This window comes from Oncorhynchus nerka, linkage group LG7, assembly GCF_034236695.1.
Source record: "Oncorhynchus nerka isolate Pitt River linkage group LG7, Oner_Uvic_2.0, whole genome shotgun sequence".
Classification (NCBI taxonomy): domain Eukaryota; kingdom Metazoa; phylum Chordata; class Actinopteri; order Salmoniformes; family Salmonidae; genus Oncorhynchus; species Oncorhynchus nerka.
In genome coordinates this window covers 28,399,015-28,422,493 of record NC_088402.1, presented here as the reverse complement: position 1 = coordinate 28,422,493, position 23,479 = coordinate 28,399,015, and positions in this window count along the sequence as shown.

Genomic DNA, 23,479 nt, shown 5'->3' with positions numbered 1-23,479 from the left:
GCCATGCTTTTATCTAGCTTCAAGCTGCACATCAAATCAGAAGCATATTTTGTTCAGTCATTACAACCTCATGTTGCTTTAAATGATGGAGACTCACGCATGTACATTATGTTGTTTATTAACTGAATTCTCAATCAGATAATCATATTTCCATGTTTGAGGCAAGACATACAAAGGGAAAAGGAACAAAATGGAAACACAAATGAGAAGCCAAAATCAGTGTATTTGATTTTCAGGTCTGCCTTGGAGTGTGTATGTATGTGTGTGTGCGTGTGTGTGTGCGTGTGTGTGCGTGTGTGTGTGTGTGTGCGTGCGTGTGTGCGCGTTACTGTTTTGCTATGGGCATGTAAACACCCAGCCCTATAGCCACATATAGCGATGAAACATGATGCATATTAAATACAATCACAGATAAAAGAGGAGCAGAATGGTCCCTCAGGGAATAAATACATGAGCTAATTAGAATGTATTGTTATTAAAGCAATATTATACTCCTACTTCATAGGAATACTATATTACAACGTGCAACTCTTTCTGTCAGCTTGGAAGCACTGATTGGAATAATATGAAGAGGACTCTGGTCAGGATGAATTCAAAAGCACTTTTCAGACTGCACTACAGAGGTCCTTTACACTTGAGCCAACATCTTCATTTACCATTATTGCCATCTTTGCCAACATTGGGGAAATTGCCTTAAAAGGTACATTGTCGGTTTCAAACGAGCCTTTGAATGAATCCCAGCTTCATTGTATTCTATGAATCATTTGTGACTTTAACCATGACTACAGTTAACCCTGGCCCATATTACCTTCAACTCTCTGTGTCAAGACAATGTCCAAAACATGCCCTGCTTTACCAACAGGACCAATCAAATCTCTTTACCAAGCCTGAAACTTAAGGCTGCCATTATAAAGTCAGTTATGAGTTCATATGAACAAGATACCATATTTAGAGTGCACTTTTAATCAATATTGAGAGTCCAGTGTTGTACCGTTTTCAAATGAATTCATATATGAAAGAAAAGAAAGAATTATGTGATTGGATAGGTTCATTTTTTGAGAGCATAGCAACACTAGCTTAAGGATGTGGCCGTTTGAGAATGAAATGCAGTAATGTGATTTCTCTGAATGTCATTGAGTGGGGTGGATCCACCAGTGGAAAGCTAAATGTGTTGTGTTTAACGTCGCCTCATTTGCTTTATGAAATACCTTAGGCATCAGAAGTAGAGCAAAGGGCAACTTTCACAGCTCCTCCAGATGAAAAAGTTACTTTTTTCCAAACTCTGCACAGAAAAACTAATAATTACATTGTTGACTGCCTTTATTTGCTCCTTGATTGAGCATTGCAGGCAGACTGGAGCAGTCAAATTACTGCGTGTGTGTGTGTGTGTGTGTGTGTGTGTGTGTGTGTGTGTGTGTGTGTGTGTGTGTGTGTGTGTGTGTGTGTGTGTGTGTGTGTGTGTGTGTGCGTGCGCACATGCAGGTAGACAGAAGCAGGCAGTTTAATTAACTAGCTAATTGAAAACCTTTATTCTTAGAACGCTGTCACTTTGATGGATGGCTGATTAAAGTCATTGAGATCGCTACCAGTACACACAGGGGCGTCATGAACCCCCAAAATCTGAGGAGGCACAAGATACGTGAGGATGACTGGGGTGTGGTCTTTTTCAAATACCTGAATTAACTTTTTCCTGCAATCGAGATCCACAATCATTATCCTTAATTCTATGTAAAAAAAAAATGTTTTGGTATATTTTTCAGCATATCTAAGCATAACTCTTAAGCTGTCTGTATCCTCCTCACTGGTGATTCTTTTTTTAAAGAAAGAAAATATGCTTCTATGCATAAACGATTGAAAGGAATGTGAGTTTTATTCAGTACATTTAGTTATTGATTGCTTTTCTAAAGTCTACCATCCTTGCCAGCAGGCATACCAGCTAAGATAGTTTGACAAGCTAGCTGCTGTAGCTTGATTGATAGCCTGAAATGGCTTCTTGGTAGTTAGTTATGAGGTTGGGAGATTGGGAACGTATCTAGCTGGCTAGGTAAAGCAAACTTAATTTTAATTGTATTTAGTTATTTCACCTTTATTTAACCAGGTAGGCAAGTTGAGAACAAGTTCTCATTTACAATTGGCCAAGATAAAGAAAAGCAGTTCGACACATACAACAACACAGAGTTACACATGGAGTAAAACAAACATACAGTCAATAATACAGTAGAAAAATAAGTGTATATACGATGTGAGCAAATGAGGTGAGATAAGGGAGGTAAAGGCAAAAAAAAAGGCCATGGTGGCGAAGTAAATACAATATAGCAAGTAAACACTGGAATGGTAGATTTGCAGTGGAAGAATGTGCAAAGTAGAAATAGAAATAATGGGGTGCAAAGGAGCAACATCAATAAATAAATACAGTAGGGGAAGAGGTAGTTGTTTGGGCTAAAATATAGATGGGCTATGTACAGGTGCAGTAATCTGTGAGCTGCTCTGACAGCTGGTGCTTAAAACTAGTGAGGGAGTTTCCAGTTTCAGTGATTTTTGTAGTTCGTTCCAGTCATTGGCAGCAGAGAACTGGAAGGAGAGGAGGCCAAAGGAAGAATTGGTTTTGGGGGTGACCAGAGAGATATACCTGCTGGAGCGCGTGCTACAGGTGGGTGCTGCTATGGTGACCAGCGAGCTGAGATAAGGGGGAACTTTACCTAGCAGGGTCTTGTAGATGACATGGAGCCAGTGGGTGTGGCGACAATTATGAAGCGAGGGCCAGCCAACGAGAGCATACAGGTCGCAGTGGTGGGTAGTATATGGGGCTTTGGTGACAAAACGGATGGCACTGTGATAGACTGCATCCAATTTATTGAGTAGGGTATTGGAGGCTATTTTGTAAATGACATCGACAAAGTCGAGGATCGGTAGGATGGTCAGTTCTACGAGGGTATGGTTTGGCAGCATGAGTGAAGGATGCTTTGTTGCGAAATAGGAAGCCAATTCTAGATTTAACTTTGGATTGGAGATATTTGATGTGAGTCTGGAAGGAGAGTTTACAGTCTAACCAGACACCTAGGTACAGTATTTGTAGTTGTCCCCATATTCAGAACCGTCCAGAGTAGTGATGCTGGACGGGCGGGCAGGTGCAGGCAGCGATCGGTTGAAGAGCATGCATTTAGTTTTACTTGGATTTAACCTGTTGCTTCTACTCGGGACGCTTGCGTCCCAACTAGAGCTCTGGAAATGCAAATGCGCTACGCTAAATGCTAATAGTATTAGTTAAAACTCAAAAGTTCATTAAAATACACATGCAGGGTATCGAATTAAAGCTACACTCGTTGTGAATCCAGGCAACAAGTCAGATTTTTGAAATGCTTTTCGGCGAAAGCATGAGAAGCTATTATCTGATAGCATGCAACACCCCAAAAGACCCACAGGGGACGTAAACAAAATAATTAGCATTTCGGCGTTACACAAACCGCACAATAAAATAGAAAACATTCATTACCTTTCACCATCTTCTTTGTTGGCACTCCTAGATGTCCCATAAACACTATTTGGGTCTTTATTTCGATTAAATCGGTCCATATAAAGCCTAGATATCGTTATATGTAGACTGTGTGATAAACAAAAAAAAACATTGTTTCAAAACGTAACGTCATTTTTTAAAATTCAAAAAGTCGACGATAAACTTTCACAAAACACTTCGAAATACGTTTGTAATGCAACTTTAGGTATTAGTAAACGTTAATAAGCGATAAAATTCATCAGGAGGCGATGTAAAGATCATTAGCTGTCCGTCTGGAAAAATGTCCGGCTAGAAACTCAACGAAAATATCCGGTCCTAGACCGGATTAGATACTGATGTCCTGTATGTGTTTGACCAAGAAAAACTCGAAGGGAAATGACAAGACTCTAGACACCCTGTGGAAGCTGTAGGTACTGCAACCTCAGTCAATTAATTGTGGTTCACGTTTATCAATGGGTTCAAGTAGCGCATGGATATATTTTCCCCATTTTCAGTGATCAGTTTTTCCTGTGCTTTTCGATGTAAATACCGTTCTGGTAAAGCCACAGCAGTGATTTAACCAGTTTTTTAAACGTCTGAGTGTTTTCTATCCACACAGACTAAGCAAATGCATATACTATATTCCTGGCATGAGTAGCAGGGCGCTGAAATGTTGCGCGATTTTTAACAGAATGTTCAAAAAAGTAGAGGGTCGACTGAAGAGGTTAAGAGCAGTTGGCCACGGAAGAGGAGTTGTATGGCATTGAAGCTCGTCTGGAGGGTTGTTAACACAGTGTCCAAAGAAGGGCCAGAAGTATACAGAATGGTGTCATCTGCGTAGAGGTCGATCAGAGACTCACCAGCAGCAAGAGCGACATCATGGATGTATACTGAGAAGAGAGTCGGCCCAAGAATTGAACCCTGTGGCACCCCCATAGAGACTGCCAGAGGCCCGGACAACAGGCCCTCCGATTTGACACACTGAACTCTATCAGAGAAGTAGTTGGTGAACCAGACGAGGCAATCATTTAAGAAACCAAGGCTATCGATTCTGTCGATGAGCATGTGGTGATTGCAGGCGAAAGCCTTTGCCAGGTCAATGAATACGGCTGCACAGTATTGTTTCTTATCGATGGCGGTGAAGATATCGTTTAGGACCTTGAGCGTGGCTGAGGTGCACCCATGACCAGCTCTGAAACCAGATTGCATAGCGGAGAAGGTGCGGTGGGATTCAAAATGGTCGGTCATCTGTTTGTTGACTTGGCTTTCGAAGATGTTAGAAAGGCAGGGTAGGATAGATATCGGTCTGTAGCAGTTTGGGTCAAGAGTGTCCCCCCCTTTGAAGAGGGGGATGACCACAGCTGCTTTCCAATCTTTGGGAATCTCAGACGACACGAAAGAGAGGTTGAACAGGCTAGTAATAGGCGTTGCAACAATTTCGGCAGATCATTTTAGAAAGAAAGGGTCCAGATTGTCTAGCCCGGCTGATTTGTAGGGGTCCAGATTTTGCAGCTCTTTCAGAACATCAGCTGACTGGATTTTGGAGAAGGAGAAATGGGGAAGGCTTGGGCGAGTTGCTGTGTTGGAGGGACAACAGTGCTGTTGACCGGGGTAGTGGTAGCCAGGTGGAAAGCATGGCCAGCCGTAGAAAAATGCTTATTGAAATTCTCAATTATAGTGGATTTATCGGTGTTGACAGAGTTTCCTATCCTCAGTGCAGTGGGCAGCTGGGAAGAGGTGTTCTTATTCTCCATGGGCTTTACAGTGTCCCAGAACTTTTTTGAGTTTGTGTTGCAGGAAGCAAATTTGTGCTGCCTGTGTATTTTCTAACTGCCTGTGTATATTGGTTTCTAACTTCATACAATTGCTAGGTGGCTAGTAGTATGACATCAGGAACGAACCAGTAGGCTACATAGCTAGCTTGATCAAAAATGATACTCTAACATTCCCTCCATCTTGTGCCAACATCAGCTCTTTTTAAGTCATGGTATTTTTTAAGAGATTGTCAGGTGGATAGGCTCTCTGCAAGGTTCTGTATGTCTTACATATCATATAAGATTCCCTCAAAGTTACTCTGACGTCTATAAGATTTCAAGTCAACATTTTGTTATATGAAACGTTTAAGTTGTATGTATTTGAAAGTACCTACATTGGTCAGTCCAACATTGAAAATACAATGCACATGAGTGTAGGCTCCTCACAGGAGGAAGGGGAAGACCAACCTATTCAGTGAATTTCTGGAAAATAAAAATAGTGAGACATTAAAAAGTTATACTTTTTAGATAGAACTATACTACATATATTTACATGTCACTAAATAACCAATTACAACACACTGTTTTGCAATAAAAGTCGACAGTAGCCTCACAGCAATCTGTGAGCACCATGAGGGCAGCTATTTTTTGTCCTCATCGTGGTACATTGACTTCAATACAAAACTTAGGAGGCTCATGGTTCTCAACCTTTTCCCTAGACATACACAGGAATTATGACAACTTCCGGAGGATGTCCTCCAACCCATCAGAACCTCTTAAAGTGAGAGGTTCTAGTAGCTATGTTGACTATGATGTTAGCTAATATGGTGACAACGATGTAGGCTTTGTGTGGAGGTTAGTGGCTATGGTATTAAGGTTTGGCTTGGAGAGGTTTTTTATCGTCTGGTCACAGACAGCTGTTGTGTTGTGCAATGAAGTCCACAAGCGAAGTTGAGCGGAGGAGAGCAAAGTGATGATGATGTTTGTATGTGGCTGCTATGAAGTGAACTGTGTGTGCGGATAATTAGGGGTGCATTCATTCCACCGATTCTGTTGAAAAACGTTCTTTAATTGAAACAAATGGAACTAAACAGGGATAGACCTACCTGAATTTGTGCAATAGAAACTCTTGTTTGCAACCAATAGAAATGGAAACGTATTGCTACTGTTTGGACAAATGATTATACCCTAAATCAGCCAGATGCAGGCAAGATTGTGCAAGGCGGTATTGAATGTGTCACTGTCTGTCACCTTGATTACTCCAATTTGTCTCTCGACATGTGCATCTATGTTATAAACTTTAATTTGTTAGCTAGATTGTAACAACCTCATGATGGGTATAAAGAAAATTTGAGTATCATGTAGTAGCCTGAACCTATCGATGTTTCATTGAACTGGCTGAATGGAATATGAATGACAGTCATCCAATATGCTGTAATAGAAATAAGGCCATGCTCATGAAAAAAAAATCGTCCTCCCCAACCTTAAACGGCACCAACCTCCACTGATGCACATAGATCATTCCATCTTGCCCATAACATGATAATTACTAGTGCTAGGCTAATTATACAAGTATAAACCGATTAAAATGGGCTCAAGTCAGACAGTCTCTGACAATACTCTGTGAAGATAATCGACTCAGGCCGTTTACCATATATAAAAAAGGTAAGTTCCGGTCTACTTAAGGGGGTTGCTCTCCCATAGACACCAATGCAATAGCAGCTGAGCTACTTTGAATTTCTCATTGAATTTCATTCTAAAATTTTAAATGAGGGAGCCAGAGATCTCTTCCGTCTCTGCTCTACCCTCTCCTCTACTGACGGATCCGTGCACCTCGGAAAGAACCACTCTTTACCTTAGTTTAGTAATTCCTTTAACATTTGATTATTATTTTTTTGTATGTATGTATGTTTTTTGTAAATGTTTTTTTTTTTACAAATATGAGGGGCCACGTGGCCCTGTGCCCCCTTTGGGCATGATGCCTCTGAGTACACAACAACCGCAAATCACTTAAAAGACCAAAAAGACCAAAACACAGCATCACAGAAACACACACACACCAAACCCACAAGCACTTCTAGCATGCTGTACAAGAGCACTTTCAGATTGGGAACAGGGACACATGCAGCACGTGAAAGTGACGATGATTAAGAAATATATTTAATTGGAGGTTGTGGAGGAGGAGAGGAGAGGGAGAGAGAGCGCTGCCTGCGTATCATGCCAGCCGCCGTCTCAAATTGCCTGGCTTCAGCATCTTTTGATGAGATTTCTCATTAGAGGTATATACAGCCCAGACTGGAAATATCACAGAATTAATTAAAATGATAGGAATGGAGAGAGTGGGGAGAGTGGGGAGAGTGGGCTGCCAATGGTGGGACAAAAGAGGGACTCAGTGTAATCAATGTTCTGATCAGAGTACCATTGTTTCTGTAAATACCCACTGTTGACGGCGGTGGCCAGCGGCGCTCTCTCGTTTGGTGTGTGTGTGTGTGTGTGTGTGTGTGTGTGTGTGTGTGTGTGTGTGTGTGTGTGTGTGTGTGTGTGTGTGTGTGTGTGTGTGTGTGTGTGTGTGTGTGTGTGTGTGTGTGTGTGTGTGTGTGTGTGTGTGTGTGTGTGTGTGTGTTTACCATGTATGATTGCCAGGCCGGTTGGTTATTTCCATGGATAAAGTATTCAGCCTGGATGCTGTGGTGAGCTTCAAAGGATCGACTTGCCAGGGCATTGAATGCTCACCAGGCTTCTGTGTTGTCAGACGTTTTTATCAGCCATTTTCATCAGCAGTTTTTATCAGCCATTTTCAGATGTAGATGAACAGATTTCTGACTGTGTATTTCTCTCCCTCACACATAGTCTCTTGCTCCATGCTGAGAAAAAATATCCAACCTCACAGTGGCAACCATTGTCCACTTCAGAACGTGTCTTTAGAGGTCACTTTAATAATGTAAAATAAATACTTCATAAAAAACACTTACATATACAGTAAACTAACCTGTACCCCCACGCATTGACTCGGTACCAGTGCCCCCTCTGTATAGCCTCGTTATTGGTATGTACATTTGATGTGTTACTTTTTTGATTGATTAGATGTTTTTTTACTTTAGTTTATTTAGTAAATATTTTCTTGACTCTATTTTTTGAACTGCCTTATTGGTTAAGGGCTTGCAAGTAAGCATTTCACAGTACGGTACCTGTTGTAGTTGACTATATGTTTCTTTCCTCAACCCTACAGTTATGTTTTAGGCATTTATTAATGACGTGTTTGCTTTGGAAGAGTCTCTCCATGTTCAGTGTCAAGTGATCTCTCCAGACACCATGCTTCTCCTCCTTGCCTCCTACACAGGTTCTTTAAGTTAACATCTCTTGCTGTGGCTTCAGGGATCTTGTTGCCAACTCTAGCAGTAGCAGGAAAGACCCCATTCCATCAGGGAACTGCCAAGCTTCACAGTAAAGACATCATTGCACGTTCAGGGAGCATGTGGCTTATTCTAACTCATGCTCAGTAAAGATCTGGTTCCATCTGTTTAATTACAGTGAAGATTATCAGATTATTATTGCATTACCAGTTTCTGACGTTCCTTAGTCACATGATCAACCCAGGGGAAGGCTGTCTGGCTGCTTAGCTATGGTGAGGAATCACAAAAGGATGGTAATGTAGTTTACGTTTCCCAGAGCAGGATCAATAGTGAAGTAGGCTAACTTCGATAAATACTTGAAAATTCCATGTGATTTTCTTTTTTAGTTATTGGTTAATAAAGAAGCTTTGGGTTGGTCAGAGTTTAAAGAAGCTTTGGGTTGGTCAGAGTTTAAAGAAGCTTTGAGTTGGTCAGAGTTTAACTAAGCTTTGGGTTGGTCAGAGTTTAAAGAAGCTCTGGGTTGGTCAGAGTTTAAAGAAGCTTTGGGTTGGTCAGAGTTTAAAGAAGCTCTGGGTTGGTCAGAGTTTGAAGAAGCTTTGGGTTGGTCAGAGTTTAACCTGTTAAGACTCTAGGGGCAGTATTTCATTTTTGGATAAAAAGACGTGCCCGTTTTAAGCGCAATATTTTGTCACGAAAAGATGCTCGAATATGCTTGAAATTGATAGTTTTGGAAAGAAGACAGTCTTACATTTCCAGAAATGCAAAGATTTTCACTGTGAGTCCCTTAAGAACAAATGATTCGGGCAAAACCAAGATGTATGACCGACCAGGAAATGCACAGGATTTCTGAGGCTACGTTTTCCATGATCGCCTTATATGGCTGTGAATGCGACAGGAATGAACGGACTCTTTCTCTTGTTTCCCCAAGGTCTTTGCAGCATTGTGACGTATTTGTAGGCATATCATTGGAAGATTGACCATAAGAGACTACAATTGCCAAGTGTCCCCCTTGGTGTCTGTGTGGCAATTGGTGCGCAAAAGTCAGGTCCCGGTATTTTTCCATTCAAATCTCAGAACAAACCAGGCTACAAGGACGGTGCTTTCAATGGAGAGAAATATGACAAACCACCTTCATGATTGATTCAAACAACGTTTTCCATGTTTCAGTCGATATTATGGAGTTAATTCGGAAAAAGTTCGACATGTAGGTGACTGAATTTTCGGTTAGTTTCGGTAGCCAAATGCATAGTAACAAAACGGGCGATGGGTCCTACACAAGAATCTTTCAGGAAAAACTGGACATCTGCTATGTAACTGAGAGTCTCCTCATTGAAACATCTGAAGTTCTTCAAAGGTAAATTATTTTATTTGATTCCTTGGCTGGTTTTTGTGAATATGTTGCGTGCTAAATGCTAACGCTAATGCTAAGCTAGCTATCACCACTCTTACACAAATTAGTGATTTTCTCTGGTTCTAAAGCATATTTTGAAAATCTGAGACGACAGGATTGTTAAGAAAAGGATAAGCTTGAGAACAGGCATATTTATTTCATTTCATTTGCGATTTTTAGAAATCGCTAACGTTGCGTTATGGTAATGAGCTTGAGGCTGTATTTACGCTACCGCATGCGGGGGGGGGCGGACTATGAGGTTAAAGAAGCTTTGGGTTGGTCAGAGTTTAAAGAGGCTTTGGGTTGGTCAGATTTTAAAGAAGCTTTGGGTTGGTCAGAGTTTAAAGAAGCTTTGGGTTGGTCAGAGTTTAAAGAGGGTTTGGGTTGGTCAGAGTTTAACCTCTTAGTCCGCCCCATCCCGCATGCGGTATCGTTACTACAGCCTCAAGCTCATTAGCATAACGCAACATTAGCGATTTTTAAAAATCGCAAATGAAACGAAATAAATATGCCTGTTCTCAAGCTTATCCTTTTCTTAACAATCCTGTCGTCTCAGATTTTCAAAATATGCTTTAGAACCAGAGAAAATCACTAATTTGTGTAAGAGTGGTGATAGCTAGCTTAGCGTTAGCATTAGCATTTAGCACGCAACATATTCACAAAAACCAGCCAAGGAATCAAATAAAATAATTTACCTTTGAAGAACTTCAGATGTTTCAATGAGGAGACTCTCAGTTACATAGCAGATGTCCAGTTTTTCCTGAAAGATTCTTGTGTAGGACACATCGTTCCCTTTTGTTACTATGCATATGGCTACCGAAACTAACCGAAAATTCAGTCACCTACATGTCGAACTTTTTCCGAATTAACTCCATAATATTGACTGAAACATGGAAAACGTTGTTTGAATCAATCCTGAAGGTGGTTTGTCATATTTCTCTCCGTTGAAAGCACCGTCCTTGTAGCCTGGTTTGTTCTGAGATTTGAATGGAAAAATACCGGGACCTGACTTTTGCGCACCAATTGCCACACAGACACCTAGCGGGACACCTGGTAAATGTAGTCTCTTATGGTCAATCTTCCAATGATATGCCTACAAATACGTCACAATGCTGCAAAGACCTTGGGGAAACAAGAGAAAGAGTCCGTTGATTCCTGTCGCATTCACAGCCATATAAGGCGATCATGGAAAACGTAGCCTCAGAAATCCTGTGCATTTCCTGGTCGGTCATACATCTTGGTTTTGCCCGAAACATTTGTTCTAAGGGACTCACAGTGAAAATCTTTGCATTTCTGGAAACGTAAGACTGTCTTCTTTCCAAAGCTATCAATTCCAAGCATATTCGAGCATCTTTTCGTGACAAAATATTGCGCTTAACCTCTTACCTCTACCTGGGACGCTTGCGTCCCAACTAGAGCTCTGGAAATGCAAATGTGCTACGCTAAATGCTAATAGTATTAGTTAAAACTCAAAAGTTCATTAAAATACACATGCAGGGTATCAAATTAAAGCTACACTCGTTGTGAATCCAGGCAACAAGTCAGATTTTTTAAATGCTTTTCGGCGACAGCATGAGAAGCTATTATCTGATAGCATGCACCAATACACTACAACAGAAAAGCACAGCAGGGGACGTAAACAAAATAATTAGCATTTCGGCGTTACACAAACCGCACAATAAAATAGAAAACAGTCATTACCTTTCACCATCTTCTTTGTTGGCACTCCTAGATGTCCCATAAACACTATTGGGTCTTTATTTCGATTAAATCGGGCCATATAAAGCCAAGATATCGTTATATGTAGACTGTGTGATAAACAAAAAAAAAACAGCGATTTCACAACGTAACGTCATTTTTTAAAATTCAAAAAGTAGACGATAAACTTTCACAAAACACTTCGAAATACGTTTGTAATGCTACTTTAGGTATTAGTAAACGTTAATAAGCGATAAAATTCATCCGTAGGCGATGTACTTATCATTAGCTGTCGTCTTGGAAAAAATTTCAGGAGAGAGCTCTTCCGGAATGATCTGGGCGGAGACCGGAGGTACGTCGTGCCCCTCTTTCGGTTCAACCAAGAATCAAAGAGGATTAAATTCACAAGATACTCGACTACATGGGGATGCTGTGGGAGTTGAATGCTCGGTCTTATCTAATTCGGCTCACTGTTAACAATTGCTGGAAGTGGCGCAAGGATATTTATTTCCATTTTCTGTGATCAGGTTTTCCTGCGCTTTCCGATGTAACGCACGTTATGTAATAGCCACAGTCGTGATTTAACCAGTTTTAAAAACGTCCGAGGGTTTCCTATACACACATTCTAACCATATGAACGTACTATATTCCTGGCATGAGTAGCAGGGCGCTGAAATGTTGCGCGATTTTTAACAAAATGTTCAAAAAAGTAGAGGGTAGGAGCAACTAGTTAAAACGGGCACGTCTTTTTATCCAAAAATGAAATACTGCCCCTATAGGACTAACAGGTTAAAGAAGCTTTGGGTTGGTCAGAGTTTAAAGAAGCTTTGGGTTGGTCAGAGTTTAAAGAAGCTTTGGGTTGGACAGAGTTTAAAGAAGCTTTGAGTTGGTCAGAGTTTAAAGAAGCTTTGGGTTGGTCAGAGTTTAAAGAAACTTTGAGCTGGTCAGAGTTTTGAGGTGTTGTATTGATATTTAACCACAGTAACCACACTATCAATACATGGTGGCAGTGGTTAAGAGCTTTGGGCCAGTAACCGAAAGGCTTCTGGTTCTAATCCATGAGCCAGCGAGGTGGAAAAATCTTCCCTTGAGCCAGGCAGTTAATCCCCAACAACAACTGCTCCCTGGGCGCAGCTGACTTCGATTAAGGCAGCCGTCCCCACCTCTCTGATTCAGAGGGGCTGAGTTACATGCGGAAGCACATTTCGGTTGAATGTATTCAGTTGTGCAACTGCCTAGGTATCCCCCTTTCCCTTCTACTGTAGATCCATCAGAGATTATGTTGAGGTGTTTCAATAATTAGTGAACTAAGATAGAAAACCAGGTTAGAGTTTCTCCAGCAGACGGAACTGCGTGTGTGACAGACTTAGGTGACTCAGCAGTACATTCCCTCCCCTGGTGAGCAAGGAAGCTCTAGGAACCAGGAAGCTAAAGGAACCAGGAAGCTCTAATCGTATGATAGACTGACTGCTGCTCATTTTAAAGAGTTGGTGCACCAGGGAAGAGAGAGAGGGGGAGAGAGATGGAGAAAGAGAGAGAGGGGGAGATAGATGGAGACAGAAATGGTTCCAAAGCTCTCAGGTCAAATCTTTCTTGGTGAAATCTCAACGTCTTGATTTTTAAAGAGGAAGGGTTTGACAAAGAGACGAGATGACTCCATATGTTATGCCCAAAGTTATGATATGACTAAGATGTCTCACGGTGTTAGCAGAACATGTATCTTCTTGAATAGTGAGTCGTTGTTCACAACTCAATGTATTATCACTACCTGCCTCGGAACAGGAGAAAGATATGATGAACCTGAAGAGACATTCAAATAATTACCTAATAATTACTCTTCACATCGAGTGGACACAAAAATTAATATTGATACAGCAAATGTCCCCCTGATATATCAATGGAGAAATTGAATAGCTTTAGGCATTTCTCGTGTGTATGTTCACATATAGTATGTGTTCTTGCAACATCACGTGTGTGTGTGTTCATGTGTGTGTGTGTGTTGGCGTGCGCTCCTGAAGTGGAATTGCTCACGTTGGAACAGATAGGGAACAGCTGTGAGTAATTGTTTCGCTCAGTAGCTTAGGCTCATCCTGGTCCTTTATAGATAAGCTGCAGGAAATCTCTCTTGATGTCCTGGGAGAGGGACAGGGGAAATGAAGAGAGAGGGAGCTAGAGAGAGCGAGTGAGAGAGCGAGAGAGAGAGAGAGAGAGAGAGAGGGAGCGAGAGAGAGAGAGAGCGCGAGAGAGAGAGAGAGAGTGCAAGGGAGAGAGAGAGCACAAGAGAGAGAGAGAGAGAGAGAGAGAAAGAGAGAGAGAGAGAGAGATTGAGAGAGAGAGAGAGAGAGAGAGAGCGCGAGAGAGAGAGAGAGAAGATGGAGAGAAAAGACCAGGCCATGGCTAGCTGCTGTTTGAACTGCCTCTTCAAGACCAGAGACTTCAAAATACTTGTTTCTATAGGCTGAAGGGATGGGTTAAGAACCATTATTCAAGGAATGGCTGGAGGGGAATAATTATACTGGTGTCGGTTATTGCAGGGGCCTTATTGGTGAGGGGTGTCAGTTATCTATCACTGAAGGGAGAGCAGAGGAAGGTGGAAAGGTATCGACGTCTTATCTTTTTCACGTTACAAGAATATATTAAAGCTATAGCCAACTCTCATCATCAGAGCACTGAATAATGGACGCCGCTTCCCCTCCAATGGACAACTGCATCAACGGGAATGTATAAGAGAGCCTATTGTGTGGAGTACATCATTCAGTGATGTGTTTATCAAGCAGCAGCAGTAATAACCTTCCTAAGGCAGATCAAATCACCAGCAATATTACCAGCCAGCTTCCTTCCGCCTTCCCTAAAGACCAGGCAGAGAGAGAATGGAGGTGTGTGTGTGTGTGTGTGTGTGTGTGTGTGTGTGTGTGTGTGTGTGTGTGTGTGTGTGTGTGTGTGTGTGTGTGTGTGTGTGTTTGTATATGCAGGCTTGTGTGTTGTCCCATGATTAATTATTTCATTTATTTTCTACTGGGCATGAAAGCAAGAGGAACCCTCCCTTTATGTTATCAGGCTATCCCCACCTGCTAACTAACGACAGGATAAAGATGTTACCCTAACGACTACAACTGAGTGGCTAACAATATCTGTGAAATCGATTTGTTGAATTCAGTTTAATCACAGTCAGTCTTACCAGCAGCATCCTCAGTATCACTTTACAGAGAGAGACTATCTGGGCTGGACCAACAGTATTTTTCTCCCTTGCGGTACGGGGGTTAGGAGCGCATCGATATTTGACAACCATGGTGAGATTGTGGCATTACATCCAGCTCTTAATGCTTGAGCTACATGAGAAGGAGAGACAAAAATAGCAGACCTTTGACTAGTTTGCATTATCACTGGTGCCTTGTGCAAGCGGATTTGTGACTGACTGATCGAACCCTCAAGGAAGGATAATCATCAAGAGTAGCCAACTGTAAGATGTCTCTACAACCACTGACGTCAATCATGAAGGAAGTGGACAAGGCTTATAAAGTACAGTAAATCTTCTTAATACAAATACAAAAATAAATGGCAGTATATCTCAAGTAACGAACACCTGTTAGAATGGAAGACGTACCATTATAGACAGTAAAGACATTATAGACAGTAAAGACAGTAAAGACATTATAGACATTATAGACAGTAAAGATTTTATAGACAGTAAAGACATTATAGACAGTAAAGACAGTAAAGACATTATAGACAGTAAAGACATTATAGACAATAAAGACATTATAGACGGTAAAGACATTATAGACAGTAAAGACAGTAAAGACAGTAAAGACATTATAGACAGTAAAGACATTATAGACAATAAAGACATTATAGACAGTAAAGACATTATAGACAGTAAAGACATTATAGACATTATAGACAGTAAAGATTTTATAGACAGTAAAGACATTATAGACAGTAAAGACATTATAGACAGTAAAGACAGTAAAGACAGTAAAGACATTATAGACAGTAAAGATATTATAGACAGTAAAGACAGTAAAGACATTATAGACAGTAAAGACATTATAGACAGTAAAGACAGTAAAGACATTATAGACAGTAAAGACAGTAAAGACAGTAAAGACATTATAGACGGTAAAGACATTATAGACAGTAAAGACATTATAGACAGTAAAGACAGTAAAGACAGTAAAGACATTATAGACAGTAAAGACATTATAGACATTATAGACAGTAAAGACAGTAAAGATATTATAGACAGTAAAGACAGTAAAGACATTATAGACAGTAAAGACATTATAGACAGTAAAGACAGTAAAGACATTATAGACAGTAAAGACATTATAGACAGTAAAGACATTATAAACAGTAAAGACCGTATAGACAGTAAAGACAGTAAAGACAGTAAAGACAGTAAAGACATTATAAACAGTAAAGACAGTAAAGACATTATAGACAGTAAAGACAGTAAAGACATTATAAACAGTAAAGACAGTAAAGACATTATAGACAGTAAAGACAGTAAAGACATTATAGACAGCAAAGACAGTAAAGACATTATAAACAGTAAAGACATTATAGACGGTAAATACATTATAGACATTAAAGACAGTAAAGACATTATAGACAGTAAAGACAGTAAAGACAGTAATGACATTATAGACAGTAAAGACATTATAGACAGTAAAGACAGTATGACATTATAGACAGTAAAGACATTATAGACAGTAAAGACATTATAGACAGTAAAGACAGTAAAGACATTATAGACAGTAAAGACAGTAAAGACATTATAGACAGTAAAGACAGTAAAGATATTATAGACAGCAAAGACAGTAAAGACATTATAAACAGTAAAGACAGTACAGACATTATAGACAGTAAAGACATTATAGACAGTAAAGACAGTAAAGACATTATAGACAGTAAAGACATTATAGACAGTAATGACATTATAGACAGTAAAGACATTATAGACAGTAAAGACAGTATGACATTATAGACAGTAAAGACAGTAAAGCCATTATAGACAGTAAAGACATTATAGACAGTAAAGACATTATAGACAGTAAAGACAGTAAAGACATTATAGACAGTAATGACATTATAGTAAAGTAAAGACAGTAAAGACATTATAGACATTATAGACATTATAGACAGTAAAGACAGTAAAGACATTATAGACAGTAAAGACATTATAGACATTAAAGACATTATAGACATTAAATACATTATAGACAGTAAATACATTATAGACAGTAAAGACAGTAAAGACATTATAGACAGTGAAGACATTATAGACAGTAAATACATTATAGACAGTAAATACATTATAGACAGTAAAGACAGTAAAGACATTATAGACAGTAAAGACAGTAAAGACATTATAGACAGTAAAGACAGTAAAGACATTATAGACAGTAAAGACAGTACACATTATAGACAGTAAAGACAGTAAAGACATTATAGACAGTAAAGACATCAACTTTGAGTAATAGTTTGAACTGGATAGTGGATTGCAGAAAGCAGAAAGTTTCCAAACCAAACAAATCACCAGCAGCCTTTGATAATCAGAGCACACTTGACGAAAGTTCTGATGTGCTCCGGAACACGAAGGGTGCAATTAGCATAACAATTACATCATTAATGGACACTCAACTGGCCTGATTGTTTAATTAGTGCTCTTTCTCTCTTTCTCCCTCTTCTCTTCCGCTTTCTGTCTCTCTCGCTCTCTGTATTGTCAAAATAGCCTGCTATCTTGCTTTACCAATCAAAGGCTCATCACATGACATGTTTAAAAAGAGTCCGCCTCACCCCTTCTTGGCACCCCTCCCGCGCCCCGAACGCAGGCCAGATTACTCCTCGTTATCCTGCAGCTGTAAATAGCAGCCCCTGTCCTGGACTAGAATTTAAATTAAAACACTCACTGGATTAAAGACGCTACAAAAGGCCACTCACTGCAATCAGGCTCACTGATGAGGGTTTTCATGCAGAGGTTGGAGGATGAAAGCTGGGCGCTCGCTGGGTACGACCAGGGAATCTTTTTGTGTGACTCAGAGGCTGCTGCTGGTTCTTTAGTGTTCTCAAATAGACTTACCCCTGGCTGGCTGTTTCCGGTGCTTTTAGAAAGTACTGCATTTCAATGAATGCAGTAGAATAGCCATAGGGACAGTACATTCAGGATACGTTGGAATTCACTGGTATCTAACTTTGGAAGTGCAAGATTAAAGTGTCAGCAGATGTTGAACAAGATGTTCAATATTTTGTGGGATGTAGTAATAAAACAAAAAGTGTGAAAACGCTAAACAACAGTTGTGATGATGAGTAACAAACGCTAACAATGCTATTTTAGCATTTTTCTATTTGTCATATAAAATAGGTCTGTGTACAGAGTTACAGTGCCTTAACAGCCTTTACCCTATACTACATACCTGTACATACGCAGTATTACAGTCAGGGTTTGATTTGGCCTGCCAAAGGTCTTGACTTGATTGATCTCCTCCCATCCTCATTGACAGTCACGGAGTGGCCTTCCTATTGGAAGACAATATGACATGAAAAGTAATGTTTGATTTATGACACGGCCAATTTAAAATAATGATCAAGGATTAGCATGCTAGGCTAACCCCAGGAAACACCCACCTCTGCAAAAAAAATAAACATGATTAGAATTCATCAGTGACATGAGTCTCACCCTGTTACGACACGGCATGGTAGAGGGGACGGTGTTGAGACACAGTGTTTTCAGGTGTTTGTTTTTATATCTTAAAGCCTCTTGCAGTTCCAGTGGGTGGATTCTGACTGCTAGATCTTCTGTGGTAAAAAGTATTTTACCTCGTAATGTCAACACACCAACTCAGACAACACTATCACAACTGTCACAATGGGGGACTTATTTCTTCTCAAAATAGTGAGAATATATATAAAATAGTGAGAATAAGTAGGCCTACAATCTGTACATCCAATAACTAGAAAATGTCCATCAAATTCCATTATTGTCAATACTGTCATTGTCTCAATACTGTCATGTCTTTGTCATGTTCCAGAACCATTTTGAAGATGGTGTCACATAAGTTTAACGTGAAATAAAGACTAAAACCTCTTTGTGAAAAGTTAAAAGGGGGATCTATTCATTCTGTGAAGGAAGAAATCCCTCGTCTTGGTAGCAGGAAGAGAAGATGGCTGGAGGTGTTAATTTCATGGGTTATGTTTTAAATTGAGCTTCACAATTTTCTCCCTGAGTAGATTAAAGGAAGAGGATTGAGAGAAGGAAGTCCTGGCTGTCCTCAGGTGAGAGAAGGTCTGGCTGGCTGTCCTCAGGTGAGAGAAGGTCTGGCTGGCTGTCCTCAGGTAAGAGAAGGGCTGGCTGTCTGGCCCCAGGTGAGAGAAGGTCTGGCTGGCTGTCCTGAGGTAAGGGAAGGTCTGGCTGTCCCCAGGTGAGAGAAGGTCTGGCTGGCTATCCTCAGGTGAGAGAAGGTCTGGCTTGCTGTCCTTAGGTAAGGGAAGGTCTGGCTGGCTATCCTCAGGTGAGAGAAGGTCTGACTGGCTGTCCTCAGGTAGGAGAAGGTCTGGCTGGATGTCCTCAGGTAAGAGAAGGTCTGGCTGGCTGTCCTCAGGTGAGAGAAGGTCTGACCGGCTGTCCTCAGGTGAGAGAAGTTCTGGCTGGCTGTCCTAAGGTAGGACGACCCCTCTCCATCCCCTTCCTCATCCTCCTTTCTCCTCACTCCTTCATCCTCTCCTCTCCCCCCTCCTCCACATCCTCCACAGCTGGTCTCTTTCAGCTAACCTCAGGATAGTCTCTCTCACGCGCCAGACCTTGAGGTCCATCCTGAAAGTGGGGTTATACATGCAGCTGGTGAATGAGACTGAAGCTTTGGGTGATATCATACCAATCACATCAACACTGCTGTGACTAAGTGGGTTTGACTGCAGTGCTAGGTAAATGCTCTATTGACTACTCACAACTGTGAGCACAAGGTATATCCTGGATGACCTATATTTTAGGATAATAGAATAGAATAAAATTGAGTAGAATATCATCACCTTAACTTCCCAGTGAGTTAAAATATGTGTATCTACACTGACTGTTCTCATTAAGAATCAAAAACACAGTCAAATAATGAAAGATACATTTTGTTTTCTGTATGGTTATAATTTTCCCTAGGTTTTCCCTAGGTTATAATTTCTAATTAAATTCTCTCATCTAAACCTAATTTCAAAAGGTGGAGATGTGTTCTGCACATTGTAATAGAGTCAGAAATGGCCTACAACATAGTTAGATCAGCAAGTCAGCCTGGCTCTAAAGAATGATGGTGTTGTTTGTTTCATGTCCATTAGCAGAACAACACCGCTTCTATTAATTCCTCAGCTTGGGTTTCATTCGAAATGGCACCCTATTCCCTCCTTAGTGCACATAGGGCCATAAAGTTTTAGTAAAAATGTGTATGGGCTCTGGTCAAAATGAGTGCTGTACATAGGGAAACGGGCAACATTTGGAACCACACTTGGTTTCCTACCATTCTTCCTAATTAATTCGATTGGGTTTTTCCCGCTATGCAAGCCTCTCTCTGCAAATTAATGATGCAGAAACAAAATATTGTTGAGACACTGATGTGCTTCATCTACATGGGGTGAAATTTCTGTCATTAGAGAGGGAAAGCAAAGCGGCTGATGACTAGTTTTGTGGCTGCCAGTGAGTGTAGGGGTCCTTTGCCCGCGGGGTGTGTTCTGTCAGTGAATTGATTAGACCGCCAAAGAACTCTAATGACAGTCACGGTGAAAAATAATAAACGTATATTTGCATTTCCTATACAGATGCATCTCACATGGCAAGTATGCCGCTTCTTTACCACTTCCTATAGTAGGTGATTCTCCCTACAGATGTGAATGTTTGCATCAATGCCATCAAGAATAGCCATTAGAGACTCTTGTAGTCATGCTGTATTTTTACCTTACTTATATATCAGTGTTTCCGACCTCTGTTTGAATTTGTGAAATGATTTCTGAGTCCTGGACGTATCACACGTATCACAACAGAAGCAGCAAGTCCAAGGGGTGTGCATGATGCTTTGTCATAAGGCATTTTACAGGAATATGAGGCCAAAATGAAACATTTGCAGTTAAATGGCTACAAAAAAATATTTTCAATCACAAATCCTTTCTCTTCCCCTTGCACGCGCACACGTCCATTAGCAGATGGGATCTAGGGAGGGATATTTCCTTACCTCATAACTCCCTTGGTTTGTTTTATTCACTGTGGCATCCGGCTCATATCCACCTCGTCACGAGTCACTTCCTCCTTCAGCTCCACATCCTCCTTATGGCTGTAAAATATCTCTCTTGTTAATCTATGTTGAAATTGCTAATTATGTTGGATTCACTTTTCTGCATGTTTGTCTGTGAGAACATGCTTGGGATAACCCCCTCCTCACATACTAAACTATAATGTGCATGCACGGACACAAACAGTAATGTTCTAGGGATTTGTTTCATCCCGTTTTGTTGAATGTACAGTATAAGATCAGAGTGCATAGACACACATGAACCGAATAAACAAACGGACAGACATATAATTAACTCAGCATGCACAGACTTTTATTGGAATGGAAGGTCACCCAGTAGCCATGGTGTTTATCGTAGTTCCTGTATGCCACGACACAGAGAAAACAGTTAACAGTTAGTCAGTGAAAAATGATATTTGTGAACGGAACAGTTCAACGGAATTTACTGTTACGTGAGATTCAATCTGAATTCAGCCCCCTGGCATTTGCATATGAGAGGAAAACAAATGTCCTCCAACATTTCCTAATGGCAACCATCAGTAACTGTCACTTCATTACGGTAAGGAGAGCAACTGCTGAATGTTAGGAAAGAGAATAAGAGACAACAAATGCAACCTATACACTGGCATCTGTTTCAGAAGTCACCGTGGTAACACTTTGTTTGAAGGGTACCAACATAAGAACTTCACAACACATTCTGAACGGTGTTCTGGCTCAGTAACGTTGTTCTGGCTCAGTAACGGTGTTTGGGCTCAGTAACAGTGTTCTGGTTCAGTAATGGTGTTCTGGTTCAGTAATGGTGTTCTGGTTCAGTAACGGTGTTTGGGCTCAGTAACAGTGTTCTGGTTCAGTAATGGTGTTCTGGTTCAGTAATGGTGTTCTGGCTCAGTAACGGTGTTCTGGTTCAGTAATGGTGTTCTGGTTCAGTAATGGTGTTCTAGTTCAGTAACGGTGTTCTGGATCAGTAACAGTGTTCTGATTCAGTAATGGTGTTCTGGTCCAGTAACAGTGTTCTGGTTCAGTAACAGTGTTCTGGTTCAGTAACAGTGTTCTGGCTCAGTAACAGTGTTCTGGTTCAGTAACAGTGTTCTGGCTCAGTAACAGTGTTCTGATTCAGTAACAGTGTTCTGGTCCAGTAACAGTGTTCTGGCTCAGTAACAGTGTTCTGGTTCAGTAACAGTGTTCTGACTCTAATGTGTGCCATGCCCGGGTTCACTCAGTGTAGAGGAAGAGCAATGTCTCCTCTGCTCCTTCTCTCACATCCACTGAGCCCCCCCATACATCATTGTCCTGCTGCTGACAGCCAGGCGCGCACAAACACACACACATGCGCAAAAGCGCACACCATTCAGTTATGTCTCTGTGCGTGTGTGTGTGTGCCTGAGTGCGTGCATGTGTGTGCCTGTGTGTGTGTTTTCCTGCGTGCATGTGTTTGAGTGCCTGCGTGCGCTCGTGTGTGTGTGATGGTCCCCACCTTGCTCTGATAGCCAGTGATGACGGATGGACGTCATTTATGGGGATGTATCAGCAGGCTACCCGCTTCGCACATCTGTCACCAGCTAAAGGCATACCAGGGGGTAATTCATCTGGGCAGGACAGAGGGAGGGCCTGGGTGGTGAGAGGAGGGCCTGGGTGGTGAGAGAAGGGCTCATATAGAAACCAGGATGTAGGGATACCGGGTCACCCTTAGTGCTCCAATACTGATCAGCATGGCCACAATCAGCCAACAAAGGAACTGCAGTCTCCCAGATGTGAAGATTACGGTGCACTATAATAGTGTTATCATAGTGTAATTGGCCCCAGATGTTACACGTGTGTGTGTGTGGTGTATTTTAAAGGAGGACATCTCGAGGGAGGGAACACTTCATTGCAATGACAGGTGTTTTCCCCAGCATCCCAGCGAAGCAGCAATACCTGTACTAACTAACCAACTCTAGGACACTGGTCTATGAGAGATATGATCCGGGTCTTGTTCAGTAGGGTGCAAAGTTACAAAATGTTTTAAAACAGAACACTCAATAAATACTCTGATAGTGCTTACCAACTTGAAAACATTTGCTCCTGTTGGTGCCTACTTAACACATTCCATGTGTTGGGGCACATATCATTACATTCTGGCTTCAAATCTGGACTCAGTGAAATCTTCATCTGTTCTCTCCATCACCTCCCTCAAACATCCAAGCTGAAAGTAGTACACAGGACAAAATCATTTAAGATGGCAAATTTGCAGGTAATTAGATTTGAAGAGGGTTTCCTGTCCTGTAGAGGGGACAGAAAGGAGTACAGAAGCAGGGTGTTTTCCCGTGCTCTCCTCTTCTCTTCCAGGCTAACGGAGGAGAGAGAAAAAGGAAAGCAGGTGAAAGTGTAGTAAAAATGAAAGAAAGTTATCCTCTGAGGACTTCCATGATGTTGCTAACTATTCTGTGCAGGGGTGCATAAAACGATCCCGCGACGACGCTTGGAGAGCAGGCTGTGTGTGTGTGTGTGTGTGTGTGTGTGTGTGCGTGTGTGTGTGTGTGTGTGTC